This window comes from Melozone crissalis, unplaced genomic scaffold (genome assembly GCF_028551555.1).
Source record: "Melozone crissalis strain CALT ecotype California unplaced genomic scaffold, PUWL_Pcris_2 ptg000029l_1, whole genome shotgun sequence".
NCBI lineage: Eukaryota > Metazoa > Chordata > Aves > Passeriformes > Passerellidae > Melozone > Melozone crissalis.
Genome location: NW_026535807.1, coordinates 7798799 through 7816596, shown reverse-complemented (window position 1 = coordinate 7816596; position 17798 = coordinate 7798799). Strand labels below are relative to the sequence as shown.

Below are 17798 nucleotides of genomic sequence, written 5' to 3'. Positions count from 1 at the left end.
GAATCTCAGCAAAATAGCTTATTGATGAAAATGGGTCTTTGTCTGGCTGCCTTATATAACATCCAGTCTCTATTTAGTAAAAAAGCCACCCTATTTCTAGTTTAGCTATTAATCAAAGAACAATTATGTTACACATTTATGAGCAAGTATAGAATGCTGAATTATCTTAAAAGACTAAAGTTATTGTGATATTATACACACAGATTACTATTATGCTCTACTACCTAAATTTTAGGTATTTATCCACTCAATACACAGTGAAAATCCACAGTTATGCAGCCTTATCTATCTTAATTTCCTGTTTTCCACAGAAATCCTTGATGCACACTACTACATAAGCAAGCCTCATGCAAATTCAGAAGAACCATTAAAAAGTCACTTTCAATTTTCTTGTTTTTCCCACCTGGCATTATTAATCAAGGGAGCAGATGCAGGACCAGTGCATTTATTTTTAAATACACTGGCATTAATCTTTGCAAACATAACTACACCAGCACAACTTAACCACTGTGAACAAAGCAGAAGTCAGCACTTATTCTCTAAGATCTGGAGACCCTCAGCATATCAACTTCCAGCATATCAACTTTCTTTACATTTTCCCTTTATCACTCACCCTTTTTTTCTGATAGTGAAGCCAGGTGGCTAAAGAAGTTGTCCTGTCAGCTTTAGCTTCAATCTCTGCATGCAGATCTGTGAATGTAACACAAAGGGTGTGAGGCAATGCTTATCACTGCAATGTAAGAAATACACTTACCTTTAGAGTATCCTCCTTCTGTAATGTGGGACTACAAAGGGATAATAAACACATGTTTGGCATGTACATTAATAATCATGTTTATTTGGTACAGCTACTACTGTATGGAAAAAGGCTGTACAAACAGATGTTGCTTCCCACTGCTGCTTTAATGACCCCATTGTTTGGTCACTAACACTGAACTCATCCAGCAGTCCTGTACATGGACAGGGGAGCCAAGGCTGAAGCAATTTTGGCCAATGCCAAATTGCCACAGAAGTTAAAAGAGACTGCCTTACATGTCAGCGAGACAACTCAACACAGACAAAAGATGAACTTGTACAACCCCAAGTTTAATGTGGAAGATGATTAACAAACAGGTAGAACTAACTACCAAGGGAAGTGGGCACTGAATCCCTCTCAGTCTCTTCAAATGAAGAGAAGCTTTCCAGCAGATCCACTTCAGCTGAGCGTTACCAGCCTCCATCAAGGGAAATGAGAGACATTTACATTCCCCATGCAGGAGTTCAAAGGAAGAACTTCAGTGATCTCTTCTGATCTGTACAACTATCCATCTCTACCTCATAACCCTAGGTACAATTTTTATCTAAGTTTAGCACAAGAAGAAACACAAATTTCTGCAAAACCAAAATTGTTTGAGTCTTTCCTTCAGTTTTCCTGGAAAAATTGATGGAGAATTACTTCTTGTCTGCACCTTGTCACCGCAGCCAAAAAAACTCCCACTTCTACCCTCTTCCCTCCTTTAATTTCAGAATTGCACCTAAATTATAATGATTCTTCAAATTATTTAGACTAGCAAGAGCTGTCTTCATAAGGAGTAAGATACCCATTCCAACAAAAACAGGTCAAGTGAAGGAACAAAGCTGCAGATCTTTTAGCTAGGAACTTCAGAGTTAGGAAATAGCACCACGGATTTCAGGTGCTTTTGTCTTCACCACTGCTGAAAATATTTAGAGAGATTTTAAGTGTGCCTATATGCATTATATATGCATGTTTTTATCAGCATGCATTTGGGTTATTCCCTCAGAAATCCCTCACTCTTGTCCACAGAAAATCTGATTCAGGTTTTAGAGTTCTTACTGGGAAAAGAAAAACAATATAAGAAATATATTTTAGCCTTTATATGTTACAGGTTTTGTGACAGAAGCAGCAGCTTTCTGCTGTTTAAAATGTCCTTGTTCACTTCCATTTTACTTCTAAGCTTGTTTTGGATATTCTTTATCTGTGACATTGCCAATGATTTATTCTGGCCACAAATCATAGGATTTATTTCTGTTGAGCAAACCAGTGAGCTTTCTGAATGAATTATCATCAACTTTTTTTTTTTTTTTACTTTGTTTTAAGGAGGCCAAGAACCACTGGTTTCCTCAACTAACTGCACTCTGGAAAGTTCATTGCACACTCATTCTGGTTCTGTGTCACGCTCTCAGTGATCTGTCTATAATGATCAGATGAACAGAATTCAGCTGAACATCTTTATATAATTTTTCAAACCTAGAACATTATGTCCCATTTCATTTTCATGAGACTTATTTCAAACTTTTGCAAAGCAGGTCTTGGGTACAAACCTGATGTTTTTGTTTTTTCCTTTCCACAGCTCTCTAAGCCACCCCCAGAGCTCATCAGATAGAATGAAATCAGTCGTCGTTGAGCTTTACAACAGTCATATTGATTGGTATCTCCCAAAGGCACACTGTCATCATTTTACCACTGATGGGGTTATGGGCAGACACACACTTTGACATTCCCCTTAGATGTGATAAATGCAATCCTCATTTTCTCAGATCTTGTGCAATTCACCACAAATCCATCGATCACAAAACGACCCTTTCTATTCCACTGAAGCTGCAAAATCCAAAGATATAAATATCTTCCTAATTCACAGATTCACACTATACATTCCATAGTCCTATTTTTCATTAGACTGGGGTGATTCAGCTCATCATTTCCATGATGAAAACTCCAACTGGTGTGTTCCTTTTGAATAATGTTGTACAGCATCACTCTGAATAAAATATTATTAACAGGTTTCTCCTCAACTATAATCTATCTCATTTTTGAGATAGAAGGCATTCCTGACATGCATCACATGTGGATCATTTTGTTTGTGGACTGCCACAATCATTATTACTTTTATAACAAACAGAAATCACTTGGTAGTTGTTCCTGGCTGAAGTTTTATTTGGAAATTTTACTCTAGTAAAAATATTTTTAAAACAGGACATAACAGGCTAGAAAAATTTTTTCCAATGCTTAACATAGGAAAAAACACTAATCAGCATTTATTAAGAATTGTAGTTTGTGCACCTTTTGCCAATATTCTCAAAACAAGTAAAAATTGGTCATTGCAACAATAAAGCAGCCAAGTCAGTCACATATGAACTTCAAAGAGCAACCAGCACAAACTCAGTGCCCTAACATTGCTCCTATCACAGAACTACGAAGAGTGGAGAGATTATGGCAAGATTTGGCCTAAGGTACAAAATTCTAGATGCACTATTTTGGGAAAATGTAATAAAATCTCAATAAAGGTTTGAACACTTCAAATGCTAAGTAAGTGCTCATAATGAAAAAAGAGATGCCTGTCACTGCCCTACCAAATTATAAAACTGTTCTTAGTTTTTGGTCTTAAAAGTTAAAAGTTTCCATCTCTCATTTCAGATAAGGAAATTGCAATTCTTCTTTGGAAATTAACTTTCCATCTAGTTCCTGTACATGCTTTTTTTAATTATTATTTTTGAACCACATGTCATTTAATTATTAAATGTGGCTTACATTTGCATCTCTGGAAATCGTTTTTTTAATTCTCTCTTCTTCTACCATTTCATTTCATGTGAATGGGGTGTGAGCAGGTTGCTGACTATGCTGATAGGCAGGGAGCAGGGAGAAGTCCTCGCTCCACATTTCATTCAGATAACAGAAAGCTGCAAACTGCTCAGTGTGACAGATGAGCTCTGTGAGCTAAAGCAACTTGTTCCGCCTGTCAGGCTGCAAGAGCCTACAGCAGCAAGATACAATTGTGATGACACCGCCATCGCCAAACTGGGTCAAACATACGGTCACTCTAAAACAGAATGTCACCCCTTCTTTCTACTTGAGGAATTTGATTCACTGACACTAAAAGCTGTTAGATACCATTAGCTTTATATCCAAGTTCAAAATGAAACTGTTTCTCTGACAGTATTTGAAGGATCCTCTTTGCCATTGAAGTTCGTTGGAATCACCAACTGTCAAATAATGTCACTGTTGCCCAGAGCGAGCGGGTGCTTTATGGGCACAGCACTCTCCACGTTGCACCAGGGGAGTGGGGCCTTTGGAGTTATAGCACCATCATGGCCTTTGTGGATTAAATGCCTTAAAATCATCACAGACTTCTAAAGAAAATTGTACAGATAGAAAATGTTTTCGTTAATTGCTGTAATAAAAATAAAAGATGCCTGAACACTATTATTTTGTGTTGCCTGCATCTATTATTTTTATTTTTAGATCACCATCTCATATAAAAATTAAGCTTTTGTTTTTAGTGAAATAAAATAATTATTAAATGAAGGGTCATAAAAATGTAAAGATAAATTAAAAGCAATATTTAATAAATTCTTCAAATTATTTCCCTCAGTCTTGGAAGATTTACTCACACCATACTGTGATGCTGGAATACCCCATACTATATTACAAGCATGTACTGTTCAAAGATTAAATAACTGTGGTATACAGGTCACACCACATGCTGGTTCTAGATAAGATTTGGAAAAGCAGATAATGAGATGAAGATAGTTCTGGTCATACTCTGATATTTGATGATCAAAATCTTGTATGCATTAAATGATGTGTAAAGCCATCTTTTTAAACAGAATTACACTATGTATATGTTTCAGCACGGACACATTTAGTCCAAAAGTACTAGAAATGTAGAAAGAAACATTAAAGGTCTGAGACATCCAAAAGTAATTTCCTTCTCAATATTTACCAATTTGTGTTGACAGTCTGAGTCAAGCTCAAATCATGGACTCAGGCCAAGTAAAAATTCCCAGCCTGTTAGACTCCACAGTTTAACTTAGGTATTTCAATACAGCATAATGAAGACATTTTAAATATTTCAGGTTTTGATGTATCTATTTTTCTGGTTTACGTTACATACTTGCCTTTCTAGTTCAACACAAAAATTTTCAGGAAAAATATTTTCAAGAAAAACTTCTCATGGAGCCATACCATTAAGATGATTCATAATTTTGTGCAGTTAAAAACTTATGTAATTCTTAAAAATAATTGTTGTTTACTTGCTTTGATTTCTAAATGTCTTTGATCTCATTCATTAATATTCATTAGACTTCTGATGTTGGACTAATGAGAATCTTACACATTTATGAGAAGTTGTTTAAACAATGCTATCAATTTTTTTTTCTGGCTTAGGTTTTTCATCAGCACCAACAATACTTAATTCTTTATAATTCTCCAGTTTTTTTCTTCAAACTTCCTGAAGACATGGCACACATTCTCCAAAACAAAAGGGAACTCAACAAATGCATAACTAATTCAGCCAATTTTGAGCATGGAACCCTAAGCAGATAACAAGAGAAACACATGATATATATGGACAGAATGAATAATGCTCAAAGGAAGAATCCAGCCACAACTTTTCAGCCTCAGGAGTTTACAGGCACAAATGCAGCAGTGCTGTCGCTAGCAGACAAGAGCAGCCACTGATATTTGCCATCCCAGGTGCACACACAACTGCAGAACAGCGAGGCACTTGTGTGCTTTGTATTTCAGAAAACATCAGCTGTGCTCAGATTGAGTTTCCATTGTTTGCAGTGCATATCCACAGGAATCTGAAAGGAAGAGTCCCAGAATGCTCCCAGAATCACCTGCATTGCACACGCAGAATAAATGAGAAGCACCCAAGGGAACCGAAGCAATCCACCACAACATGGCAGCAAACAGATTCAATACAATATATCAAAATTAATATATATATTCAGATAAAGCTACACCAGTTTGAAACCATCCATTAGAGAATTCTATCTAGGAAGTAACTCCTACACTGCAAGAGAAACAGATATTATAAGCTTCCTAATGACAATAAAATAAAATAAACGTGCAAACGCAGCAAAGTACTTGATTATGCAGCGCCCACAATACCACAGTCACACCATACACCAAATTTCCATAAAGCCACTGCTCTGGTCTCAGTATCAAATAATAAGAAAAAAATTCAAGGACAAAGTATTCCTAATTCTAGGATTCCAAATTTATCTCACAGGACGCTTGGTATCTAATACCTTAGAATCTACTACCAACCCCAAACTTTTCAAAAGAGTTTATTTTGTATAAAAAAGATCTCCACTGGTACAGATGTTTTATTACATGTAAGTATATGAAAATGAATGTGATTCTATATCATAACACAGCTCTGGAAGAAAACAAAAAAGTAATTTTAGAAGCTCTAAGTAGCATTCAAATTATTTATATAAGCCAGAATCCTGATTATGCGCAACATCAGCCCTCACATATCACTCCCAAAGTTAAGTGTTATTAATGTTCCTCTAAAGAACAGTATTTCCACCATTTCTTCCTTTCTGTTCTTCTCTACTCCACTGCACTCAGACCCTGATAGTCAGTACCCTCAAACTCTCCTCTCAGAGTTGTGCCATCACAGCATCCATCACACTGGGATGTTATCCCACCTAAGCAAGTCTTCTAAAAACCAGCCATGCATCAGAATTAACGTGACATGAAAAGTGTTATTATCACAAGACTAGAAGGCAATTTTTTCCCCTGACACCTGAGAAAGTGAAAAACAGGATAACATATTATTTAACAGAAATTTTTCCAAGTAAATCAAGTATTATCAATACTTGGAATTTTGGGTTTTTTTGTTATAAAATGTATTCTAAGTTCTAATTCAAATATCCTAAAATTCCCAATTTTACTTTTTAAAAATTTTTCTTACATTACACTGTCAAGGCCTAACAGCTACAGCTTCAGCTGCAGCACTGGGAAGGCTACATCTCACAACAGGTATAAATCACTGAAGTTAATTAATGGAGTAGCATTCAAACAGCAAAACTGAGGAAAAGCTGACACAGAAATCTTTCTCATTGAAAACACTCAGGTAAAGAGAAATGACAGTGCCTGCTACCAAAAATAATGAATCAGTGGAGGGAAGCTTACAAATTATACTAATTAGTAAGAAGCAGGCAAGAAAAATAAGAGCCTCAAAGCAGGAGCAGCATCTTGGCAAAACCCCCAGAAGCAAAGGCACCCAGTTGAGGCTCCACCATCTTCTGTGTCCTTCAAAGGAGGCACCCAGCAATCCAAGTCTGCCCTATGAAATTAGAGCCAAACAGCCTGGGCAAATCCCTGACTTGCTATAATAATTTTTAAAATTTTTTTTTCATAAACTAAAAAGAAAACAGTGTGTTGCTACTGATGGCCAAGCCTGGTTACATCCACACAAACTGAAGCAACTGCAGGTTAAATAGACACTGAACCAATCTTTGGCAAGGTAGACAAGTGCTCTGCTTACAACAACATCTATTACTCACTTCTGAAAGCACCACACGTGCCCACATGAGATAGAATTGCCCACATGAGATTTACATTCTTCTACACATAAAAAGCCTCAAAACAATTTTCTTAACCTTGCATATAACTGCACAATTTGTCCATCCTTCCAGTAAAATGTGCATTAAAACACAGAATGTTGTTACGTTCTAGTACTGTGTTCATTCAGTCAGCATGTTCTGCCTCATTCAGATTTCACCTCCTTAAGTCAGAAAAGAAAATGTCAGAATGCTCTTGACAGGAAAATCTGATTTGGTTAAACAGCTCAAGACTTTTCAAGTGAATGTAAACTTTGAAAAATATCCTCTTCTTTAGTGAAAATCATTATTATTGTTTTGAAAATTTCTTCATGCCTACAAGTACCATTACATTTTTTTTGTGTCAAACAACCCCAAATATTTCAACCATTCTAGAGACAGAACTGGAATGCAAGGGGGTTTATATAACAGCCTTTTTTAGGACAAATATTAGGCTCTTGCAATGCAGTTCCTTTTGTATTTAATAGAAGCCCAATTCCTTACTAATTGTCACTTTTTCTGTGACTGAAAACTGCAATTAGTTACACTTCACAAGACACACACGAATCCTTTTGTGGTTATATTATTCAGGCTGAACATTAATAGCAGGACTCATAAATTCTACAGGAATTGCATCACAATGCCTATTTTATTAAACCATTTGTGGCAAGAGGCAGTTAAAGGCTGTGTATCCTTTAAATATATTATTCTAGTTGAGAAAACAGTCTATAAGATGAATTAAAGAAGCCAAGCAACCAAAAACTAAGTAAGATTACTATTCAATTTGTACAAACAGTACTTAATTTTTAAGATCACATAAAATACTAAAAAAATAAAGTGCATTACTAATACTGTCTTATTTTCAAATGGACTTCATAGTTACAAACAAGTTTCACAAGAAAAATAAAACTGACAGCAAAACAAAACCAACAAAAGAAAACAATTTTCATCAGTTCAAATGAAACTAACCAGGGCTACCAGCAGTAAAAACCCAAATTATTTTAAATTCCAAAATTAATCTCTTCTCCTGACCTTTATAGAGCTCAAGATGCATATGTACACAGAATAAACAAAATAATTTGAAAGCAAATTCACTGAGTGTGCCTGACCTTTGAAACAGCACAGATCATTTTAATCAGATTTGCACAATGTTAGTCTGTCTCAGGTTCCTTGTAGTAACACAAAGATGACAAAACTACTTAAGGAAAGAAAAAGACAACATTTTACCAAAATAAAACCATCTTTAAATATTTTTTTAAATATCCCTATGAAAAGATCGTTTCTTTTCAGAAAGGATTCCTCTGAAATTCTATTCCCTCAATATCAGGTGAAGTTGTATAACTCAGCTCTAGACAGAGAAGCCCTTTCTGCCAGTTTGCAAGTTTCTGTCTCAGTTGAGATGAAGACTTGACATCAAAAGGAAAGAAAAAGTAATTTACACAAATATTTTAAAAATCAGGTTTTGTAGGAGTGGCCTGTAGTTACCTCCTTGATCATCTAGCATACAATGGCTGCTTAAAGCTTCTCAGTTCCATTGATTATCTTAGATTTTTCAGAGCTAACGACCAAAAAATATCAAGATCTACAGCAAAAACCTGACAAGCAGTGCTGACTAGCAAAAAAAACTCTAGTTACAAAGAGCAGAAGTTCTCAGAAATATGCACAAATGAGCCTTAGCTGAACTAGCCGGCAGCACCTTCCTTTGTGGAAGGACAAATGTTACACCAGGAGTCAAAAATTATATTTTATAGAAGCCCCAAAGCAGGTCACTGCAAGTGCTTCTATCACTTGTGCCTGATGAAATGAGAATTATTAGCATGGGGAGCCAAAAGCCCTGTTGAAGTTCACAATGTTCAACCTCCATCAAATTAGAGCTTCCATGCCAACAGCAACCAGAGGATTCTGCCCAAGCTGGAAGAGACAGCATGAGAGTAAAATGCAACTAAACAAAGGCACTTTAAAAGCTGAAGTTTGGCATTGGTACTTTTGAGAAAAAGCAACAGTGAGCAGGACAGAGATCTTCATTAATTATTTGCCCAGCTGGGGGATGCAATATGATAACATAGCTTTGTCAAATATTGCATTTTATCTAACACCACCAGTCCAAATTACTCCTGGTCTAGTTGCTTTTAGAGCTTCACTTAGCATTTACAAGGAGATGTTCAGTTTAATAAACCACTTAGAACAGCTGGAAAGGAAATGTAAAGTAAATAGTGTTAACTATATGAAATTATAAGTATTCATGGCTCACAAATGAATTTTCTATATTGGCTGTTTCTTTGTAGAACCTGTACTACCCTTGAAATTCTTATGAGCAGCAAGATGAGTCAAATGTGTTTCTAAGGAATTTGTTCCCTTTATCCACACTCTGACCATTGTGAGCAAACCTGGTACTATTTCATGTGGCCTCTGAGACAATAAGCAAGAGAACAGCGTTCTGAAAACCAGCTTTGCTGAGAGCTAACACATGTTGAGGTGGGATCATGCACAATACAGCTTTCCAGAACAGCATTCCTCCATTTGTGTGTCACTGATTCATTCTCTGAAACTGCTGCAGGCCAGCCAACCCTTTCAGATTATGGCAACAACCACATTTCTCTTCTGCCACACTCTTCTGGTCTTCTTCTCTCTCCTTTGCTCACAGAGAATTTTACAGCTTGTCTGCAACAGCTATCTGATATCCTCATCTTTTCCTACTAAGGAGTTTAATTTATTCAGCTTATCAGGAAGCTGAGAAGGGAGCTGATCACTGTGTACAGACACTTGCACAGTCTGTCAGTGTGAAGCATTCTGACCTAGCAAACAGAGTTACAGAGGCCCTGGCACCTGGAAATAAATCACACTGAGTGCAGTGGGTGGCTCCTTACAATATTGGAAAATATTTTTGGTAACTGCATCATCCAGTCTCAATACACAGAGAACCTGTTACAATGTGTTACAATAACTATAAAACATTTAATAAATATTGTAGAATGATTTTATCCCTTCTAATGCTGCCTTTGTATTCCTATTTTCAATATTCAAGGAATGCTCACACACGACCAAAAAAGAAACATTACACTAGAAAAATAAAGGAAAAGCAGCTGCCAAACGGAATAGAACTTTTGGTTTCATATTTTCCTTTCAAATTTTTAAGCAATTTTCTACATCTTTAGACAAACAAACACCTTTAAAAAAACTTGTTTTCCTGAGAAAGTAATTTTCATTTATTTGACTACTCCTATCAAAATACCCACGCTAAAATGAACTGTTTTGTCTAACCTTCGAGTGCCTCAGATTGTATCCTGACTAAATTCTTTGCACTGTTCAGCTTCAATATCCAACCACCTCTTTCCTGATTCAAACCCTCTCACAGAACCTCAAATACTAATCCTGATTTTTGTTACAAAGTTGCAAACAAATAGCTATTCCCACCCCACAACTATTTATTATCCCTCACTGAACAGCTGCCTTGCTACAGTGGGGGTGCAAAGAATACTCTCTGTATTCTCCCTTTTCCAATTCAGTCCTTAGCAGGACAACTCATGATAGCTACACTTACAAAAACTTCTTATATTTATAATATAAATACATTTAATAATATAAATATTTTAAAACTACATTTTTTAATAGGAAAATAACCTGTTTTACACCCGTCTATAATGACAGCTGAGCACTTTAGTTGACAATAGTTTGACAATCAACACTTCCCCAAAAAATAACATCACTGCAGTTTAAATCCAACTCCTACAAAGGCTTGCAGAGCAATGGAAGCTGAATTCCTGGGTCTTAAAATTTTCTAGAAAAATATTAGATAGACCATTAGGTCTTCATTTGAGCTGTGTTTGTCTGCATTTTGGTTTTTTGATAATTATGTGAATATAACCATATTTTTAAAGAAGACTACACATTTTCTTCAGCAAAACATCTGCCTGAGCAAAAATAAGATTTAAGAGACTCATAAACCCCAGATTTAGGCAAGCTCCCTTCTGACCTTCCCCCCTCTCTTTTTAAGATTGAATGTTTTAAAAACAAATATCATCTGAAAATTTCTCTGCAATGAACCAAATTCTGCTCTTCTGAAATAGGATTCATCACAACCATATAATTCTTAAATATTTAATAACACAACATGCACAAAAAAGAGACTGAAAGCCTGAAATCATTAGATGTCACATCACAAGAAATAAAAAGGAGACACAGATTTCTCTGCAAGTGCAATTTCAAAGTCCTTTCACAGAGGGATCTAAAGACTGTCAGCTAGGTTGCTCTGCTGCTGTATATTAAACAAGCAAGTAATGAAGCTATTGGTTTTGATTCATAAAAAGGCCTAAAAGATCATGGATAAAGTATACAAAGTTGATGACTTTTCCTTTTTTTTTTCTTTTTTTTTCTTTCTGAAAGGGAATTATCAGGAAGGTAGAAAAAGTCAGGTAAAGCATCAAAGCAGGCAAAGTAGTGACAACAGAAAACAATAAAATCAACACCTTTTTATTTAGGTGACCATCTAGAAAAACATCACTGCATTAATGCCATTTAAAAGCTATTTCAAAATCCAAAGTCCCTATGAAACACTTTAACTCCTACTAGTTTAAGGAATCGTTATTTTGTTTTCACTAACAGAACACTGATGTTCATTCCTAATGCCAGCTAAATGCAAATTTGAGCCTCATGTGTTACCTACTGCTTTCTAACAGGCCTTCATTATCTCTCAGTTCTCAGTTAAGACTTGTGCACAAATCCAGCAAAACAGTTTAGAAGGTACTTAATTTTCAGTATTTGCATAATAACACTGAACAGGATAAATAATATGCATTCTTAGTGCCAAGCATCAGCACTACGCCAATTTAAAGCCTTATTCTTTAACATTTCAGAAATAACTTTGAAAGCAAAATAAATGACATATATGAAGTATTCCAACAAGTCAGTATGCAATGACTTCTGAACAAAACACCTGCCAAGGCCAATACCTACCAGACACATCAGATTTTTAGTGACTTAAGACCTTGCTAAATCTCTGCAAACATTAATGCTAAAAACCCTTTATATTCAGAAAAATTGACACAAATGGGTTTGGCTCCTCATGCAGTAAGACAGAGCATTATTTTGATAAAGTAACAGGCATCACTGCAGTGCCAATACAGAAATTCTATACTTTGAAGTAGCTACAAATGTGAAGCAGGAAAATGCAGCTGTTGTTATGTGTTACAATGCAAATCTGATGAGCTACACTGGGAATATTCAGTATTGCAGTGCAAATTGATGAGAGGAGAAGCACATCATCTGAATAAAATAAAAAGATTTATTTAAATCTCACAATTAGGACATTTTCTTTAGTACTGTCCAAAAGATTAAAACCAGCTTTTTTCCCCAAGACCTCTTTACAATTTTTCAAGTTTGCTACTAGAATAACCACGCCACTTCCAAGAGAAGCACTCTATCAATTTGAAAAATTCTATCCTCTTACTGTAACAATCTGCAGGACCTGTGCAAAGACCTGCTCCCCTCTGCAGGTACCCTCAGCCCTCCCACCCTGACACATCCCCTCAGGGATTACAGGCCCAGGAACCTCCTCCACTCTGGGGCCTTTCATAGCTGGGGATTCCCCCTCACAGTCCCAGCACCGGCGGAGGAGAGCTCTTACAGCAATTTCCCAGTCTGTTCCATGTAGGAATACAGGCAGCAGACTGTGTTGGAATTTAAGGGAAGGGAGGAGGAACTAGTCTTAATTAAGGGCTTCCGCAGAAACCCTTTCAAGAGCTGAGTCACAGAGAGCACAAGTGAAATCTAATTGCACAGACCCCAGTGACACTGCAGGGACACTGAGGCTGCTGGGTTAGGCACAATCCGGGCCAGATCCAACCCTTTCCAACAGGAATCATATTCAACTAATGCAAGCTCCCTTTTTACCAGTAAAGCTTTTGAAATGCTGATTATGAAGCTGTTTTTCCCATACAAGCCAATTTTATCCATAGTTTGTGTGCACATTATTATGTGGAGAGGTGACTCCTTCACTACAAAAACTTACATGCAAAAGTGAATGGCTTCTTATTCTGACATTGACTGTTTACCATGGATACTCAGAATTATCCTGTAGCTTTAGGGACAATCATATTTCCCCTCCCTGGTACCCAAAGGAACCCAACAGGCATTTTATCAGCAAAAAAAATCCCAAAGGTTTGGTTAGACCTTAAAAAGAAAGAAAGAAATAAAAAGCAAACAAGCAAACAAAAAACCACGATTACATATGCATTTGAACACTGCACTCGGAAAACATGAGCTATAAACTGCAAGGATGCACAAGGAACACATTGCAGCAAACATGTCTGAGAGTTTTATTTGATAAATTACTGGTGGAGTTGAGAAAGACAAGAAGAATGAATGTAATTTATTAAGACTTTCTTAAAGCGTCCATCTGCCCCTAGAGCTTATGGAAATAACAAAGCAACAAAACGATGTAGCCCTGTAAGAATAACTTAAATCTAAGTGATAAAATATCTATAGGAAGGCAAAAAAGACACTTGAGATATTATTTTAATAAGGAGAAAATATGGATGATACTGGATCAACTGGATCAACTTAGACTGATACACAAAATTAAACATTGCCTACACAGCACCAAAATACTTGAAAGTAATCAATTTGCATTTTGTAATCATTCTTCTGTTAGGATCTGAGCTACAGAAGTCAACAACGCTTTTCTTGGAGACTTAATATATCAACATTTGGCCCTCTGCAGTAAGCATGGCCAATTTGTCTGAAGCTGTTTATTTACACACTAAAGACATTCTATACACAAATCAGCTGACAAAGTTAGAAAGTGACAATATTTTTAACCTTTGCAGAAATAGGCAAAATTACAATATAAATACATGTAATTGACATAATTGAATCTGCAGATTCTGGAGAAGAAAGAATGACTGACATGTATAAAACTGAGTAATTCAATTTTCTGCAAATTCACAAAAGGATTCATGCGACAGATGACAAAACGAATGAGAGGATTATACATTGTAACTACAAAAGGGCAAATCCTATAAAGTACATACACAGTTGTAATATGCAAGACAAGTGGATAATCCCATGTTCAGTGTTAAATTATATGAGTTGACCCATTGTTTCCAATAGCATCTCTATGTCCTCCAATTTTCCCAGAATGTAAAAGTATTCATTTGGTCACTAGCAAAGTCAGTGGAAACTGCAAACACACATTTCAAAGGCTGTCAAACTAAAATATATCACTATGACTCCAGACTTTGTGTAACATATTCTTCTCATTGCACTCTAAGACTGAGACATAAACCTTAACAAAGAAAACAAAATTATAAGCTGAATAAAAGCATCTGAAAAATTGAGTAAGTGTTTAATAAATAAGTGAATGAAAACAAGTACACCTCACAGCTTTCATATATTCCTGCCTTATTTCTTCTAAGTTTTCTTAAAGCTACAATGCCAATTAAATTAGCATTATTATAATAGTACATTTCAAAGAGATTGAATTAGAACTTACATTAGAATTGTTATACTTTTAAAAGTAATAGTTCCCATTGAATGAAACTAGCAGCACCTCTGACAAAATGTCCCAAAAGGGGAAAAAAAAAGGAAATCAAACTGAAAGAAATAAACCCAAGGTTTCATAGTAAGTGGTGAAATTGATAAGTAAACTAAATTCAGGTTTTTCCCGGCACTAAGGCAAACACAGGATAAAACCAGTGTGGGGTCTATAGACTAAAACTGCGACCACACAGCTGCCTCCACAGCTTTTTCCTTGGAACCAGCCACAGCCCCAGGCTGCTTGCACAGGTAACAGGAGGCTGTAGGCTGCTTTTCCCAACTTCATCCAAACTCCAGCTTCATCCAAGTGTGAGCTGTCTGCACACATTTCCATGCACAGCTCAGTAGTTTTGTTGGTGCTGTCTCCTTGTCCCTCAGAGGGCTGTGCAGGAAGGGTTTCTATGGGCACGGGTGAGTTGCCAGCTCGACCTAACTTGAATTTTTCAACGCACAAAATGTACCTTTTAAAGATAGGAAAAGTACTCTCCTGTTGTTTAAAGATTTGAAATTATTCAGAATGTGTAAAACTGCATTTGAAAGGAAATGTAGGTTATGGAATATGGGGACCTGCTATTTATTGGCAATGAGACGTTGTGTCCTGACAAAAAAGACAAAATATTTAATGCTATTTTTCCATTAGACATTTCAGTGATTCAATTCTAAATTAACATCTTAGCACATGTTCTGTAACATCTTAAGTACTTTAAAAACTGCTTACAGGTGGGCATATTGTGCAATTGCTCCTTGAACTGAACTTTGTATTTTACTCTTTTTAAGATTACAAAATCATGTAAGATTTTTTATTACACTACACCCTCCAAAAAAAATTAAACCTAAAATAATTCTTTGTCTCAAAACTTTTAGCTGAAAATCCCTGAACTCACATTTTAGGTTCCATCCTACAGCCAAGAACAAGAGGACTATTTTAGGGAGGGGGTAGGGAGTGGGGATTTTTCTTGTCCTTAATCTTGATTTTATTAATTTCTGAAATGGGTTACTAGGAATCGGCAATATGAATCTATCCCTTGGACATATGCTATCCTCAGAAAAACATAGCTACCTTTATCTAGTGTATAGTATAGTCATGCAGCCTACCCATGTTCAGCTAAAATCATTTAGGAACTGGTATAAAAGCACTTGATCGATCACTTCGACAAAGCACGTAAGGTTTCTGAAATGTTTTAAGCGTTACTGCCTTGCACAGAAATTTAAACTTCAGCCACTGCTCAGTCTCGGCGATGCAAGCATGGGTTGGCTGTTGCAATGTCTGTCTTGCGTTCTGCTGAGCATGGGAATGAATGGATCTGCTATAACACATTCTATTTCTGCCGCTCACCGAGGGGCCGCAGCATCGCCACGAGGGGCAAAAAAAACCAATTTTAATTAGCGCGAAACGTCCCCACGAGGTATTACAATATCCGGAGGGGAGGGACGGGAGCATGGTGGGGCCGTGAGGGGGCGGCGGGCGCTGAGGGCACGGGAGCGGCACCGCCTCAGGGAGCGGGCAGCGCTGCCCTCGGGCTCCCCGGCAGCGCCCGCAGCCCGCTCCTGCCGCTGGAGCGATCGGCAGCGGGGACAGGGACAGGGACAAGGGGTGAAATTGACACAAAATGGAGACTTACAGTCCCGCTGTGACACGCGTGCGCGGCCCCGCCTGTGGTGGCGCACGGCCGGGAGGCGGGGTCGCCGCGATCTCAGGGCCAGCTGGGACGGTGGCTGAGCGGCCGTGGCCGATTTTGCTGCCTATCGCCGATTTTCCTCCTTATCGCTTATGTTCCTCCTTATCGCCGATTTTCCTCGCTGTCGCCGGTTTCCCCTCTTGTGGCGGGCACAGGGGGCTGGTGAGGCGAGCGGCTGCTTGGCCGCGGTGGCCGCCCCGGCGGTGCCAGCCCTCCCGGAGCTGAGGGACCCCCGGGAGTGCAGGAGCGCCGTGCTCGGGGCCGGCCGTGCCCGAGGGCAGCCCGCAGGGAAAAGCCTCACTAATTAATTGTGTGGACGCTTCCCTTGGCAATACCAGAGGGTCACACCATTACAAGTGGGGAAAGTGATGTTACAGTGTGTGCTGTTGCCCTACGTATCTGGTGTAGACCCTGCTGGAGACGAGTTGGGATGATACCTTCCATTTTGCTCTCATCTTGCCTTGATTTTTAGTTCTGTGTAGCAACGGTGAGACTGTCAGTCTGTGCTTCCGTGCAGGCAGCGATGTCCCTGCTGATTTCCCGCACAGACACGGATGTTGGAGCTCCTTCAGTTCAGTATTGGAATCAGTACCACTAAGAATTAGTGCAAGACATTTCTGCTGCTGCATTAATGAACACTGTCACAAATAATGGCCCATACTCCAGTTGTCATAGTTTATCCTGTAAGCTCACATTGAAGCTGTTGTCGCTAACCCATGAATGTGGTATCAATGTCTGGTATCAAGTGTACTGAATGCCAATAGAACACCAAGACTGCCTTTTGATGCCAGTGCTGTGCATTATGTCTCAGTGTCTGTACTTCCCATACAGCAAAGTCCCTTGTCTAATCCCAAAAACCACTCTGTGCTGAAGTGACAGCATCAGTTCCCCCTGCTGTTACACATTTTGTCAGCCCTTTGTGACACTGCGCAGCAACAGGTCCCTTGAGACGTTTGTCTGCAAAGCTACCCTAGATATGTCCCTTTTACAGTGTGTTCACCTGTCTTCTAGGATTAAGCAGTTGAGAATCCAGTAGTGGCTGCTCCTCCTGTATGCACTTGATCCTGAGAAACATCCTGACCACTCATTTTGTTTAGAAAAGCAAACACAGTGGGAGCAATTCCCTTACCTAGTAAAAGTGAAGTTTTGTGCCATCACAGGGTCACTTTCTTTCTTACTGATCACACTTTACCCTTCCTGGCATGTTTTACTGTCGTTAATTGTTAAGGATACCATATCATTAGTAAAAGC

At 37.9% G+C, this 17798-nt stretch overlaps 1 protein-coding gene across 1 annotated transcript in view; it reads right to left on the bottom strand.

The window, feature by feature from the left end:
- The window catches only part of FHIT (fragile histidine triad diadenosine triphosphatase), a 516263-nt gene extending 499693 nt beyond the window's left edge, over positions 1 to 16570 (bottom strand). Inside the window, exons 1-2 of the mRNA XM_054280974.1 lie at positions 16491 to 16570; positions 614 to 690 (exon numbers count right to left, since the gene is read on the bottom strand). The gene's annotated coding sequence lies outside the window, so the exon portion shown is untranslated. The remainder of the gene's footprint in view (positions 1 to 613; positions 691 to 16490) is intronic.
- Between the last annotated feature and the right edge of the window lie 1228 nt (positions 16571 to 17798).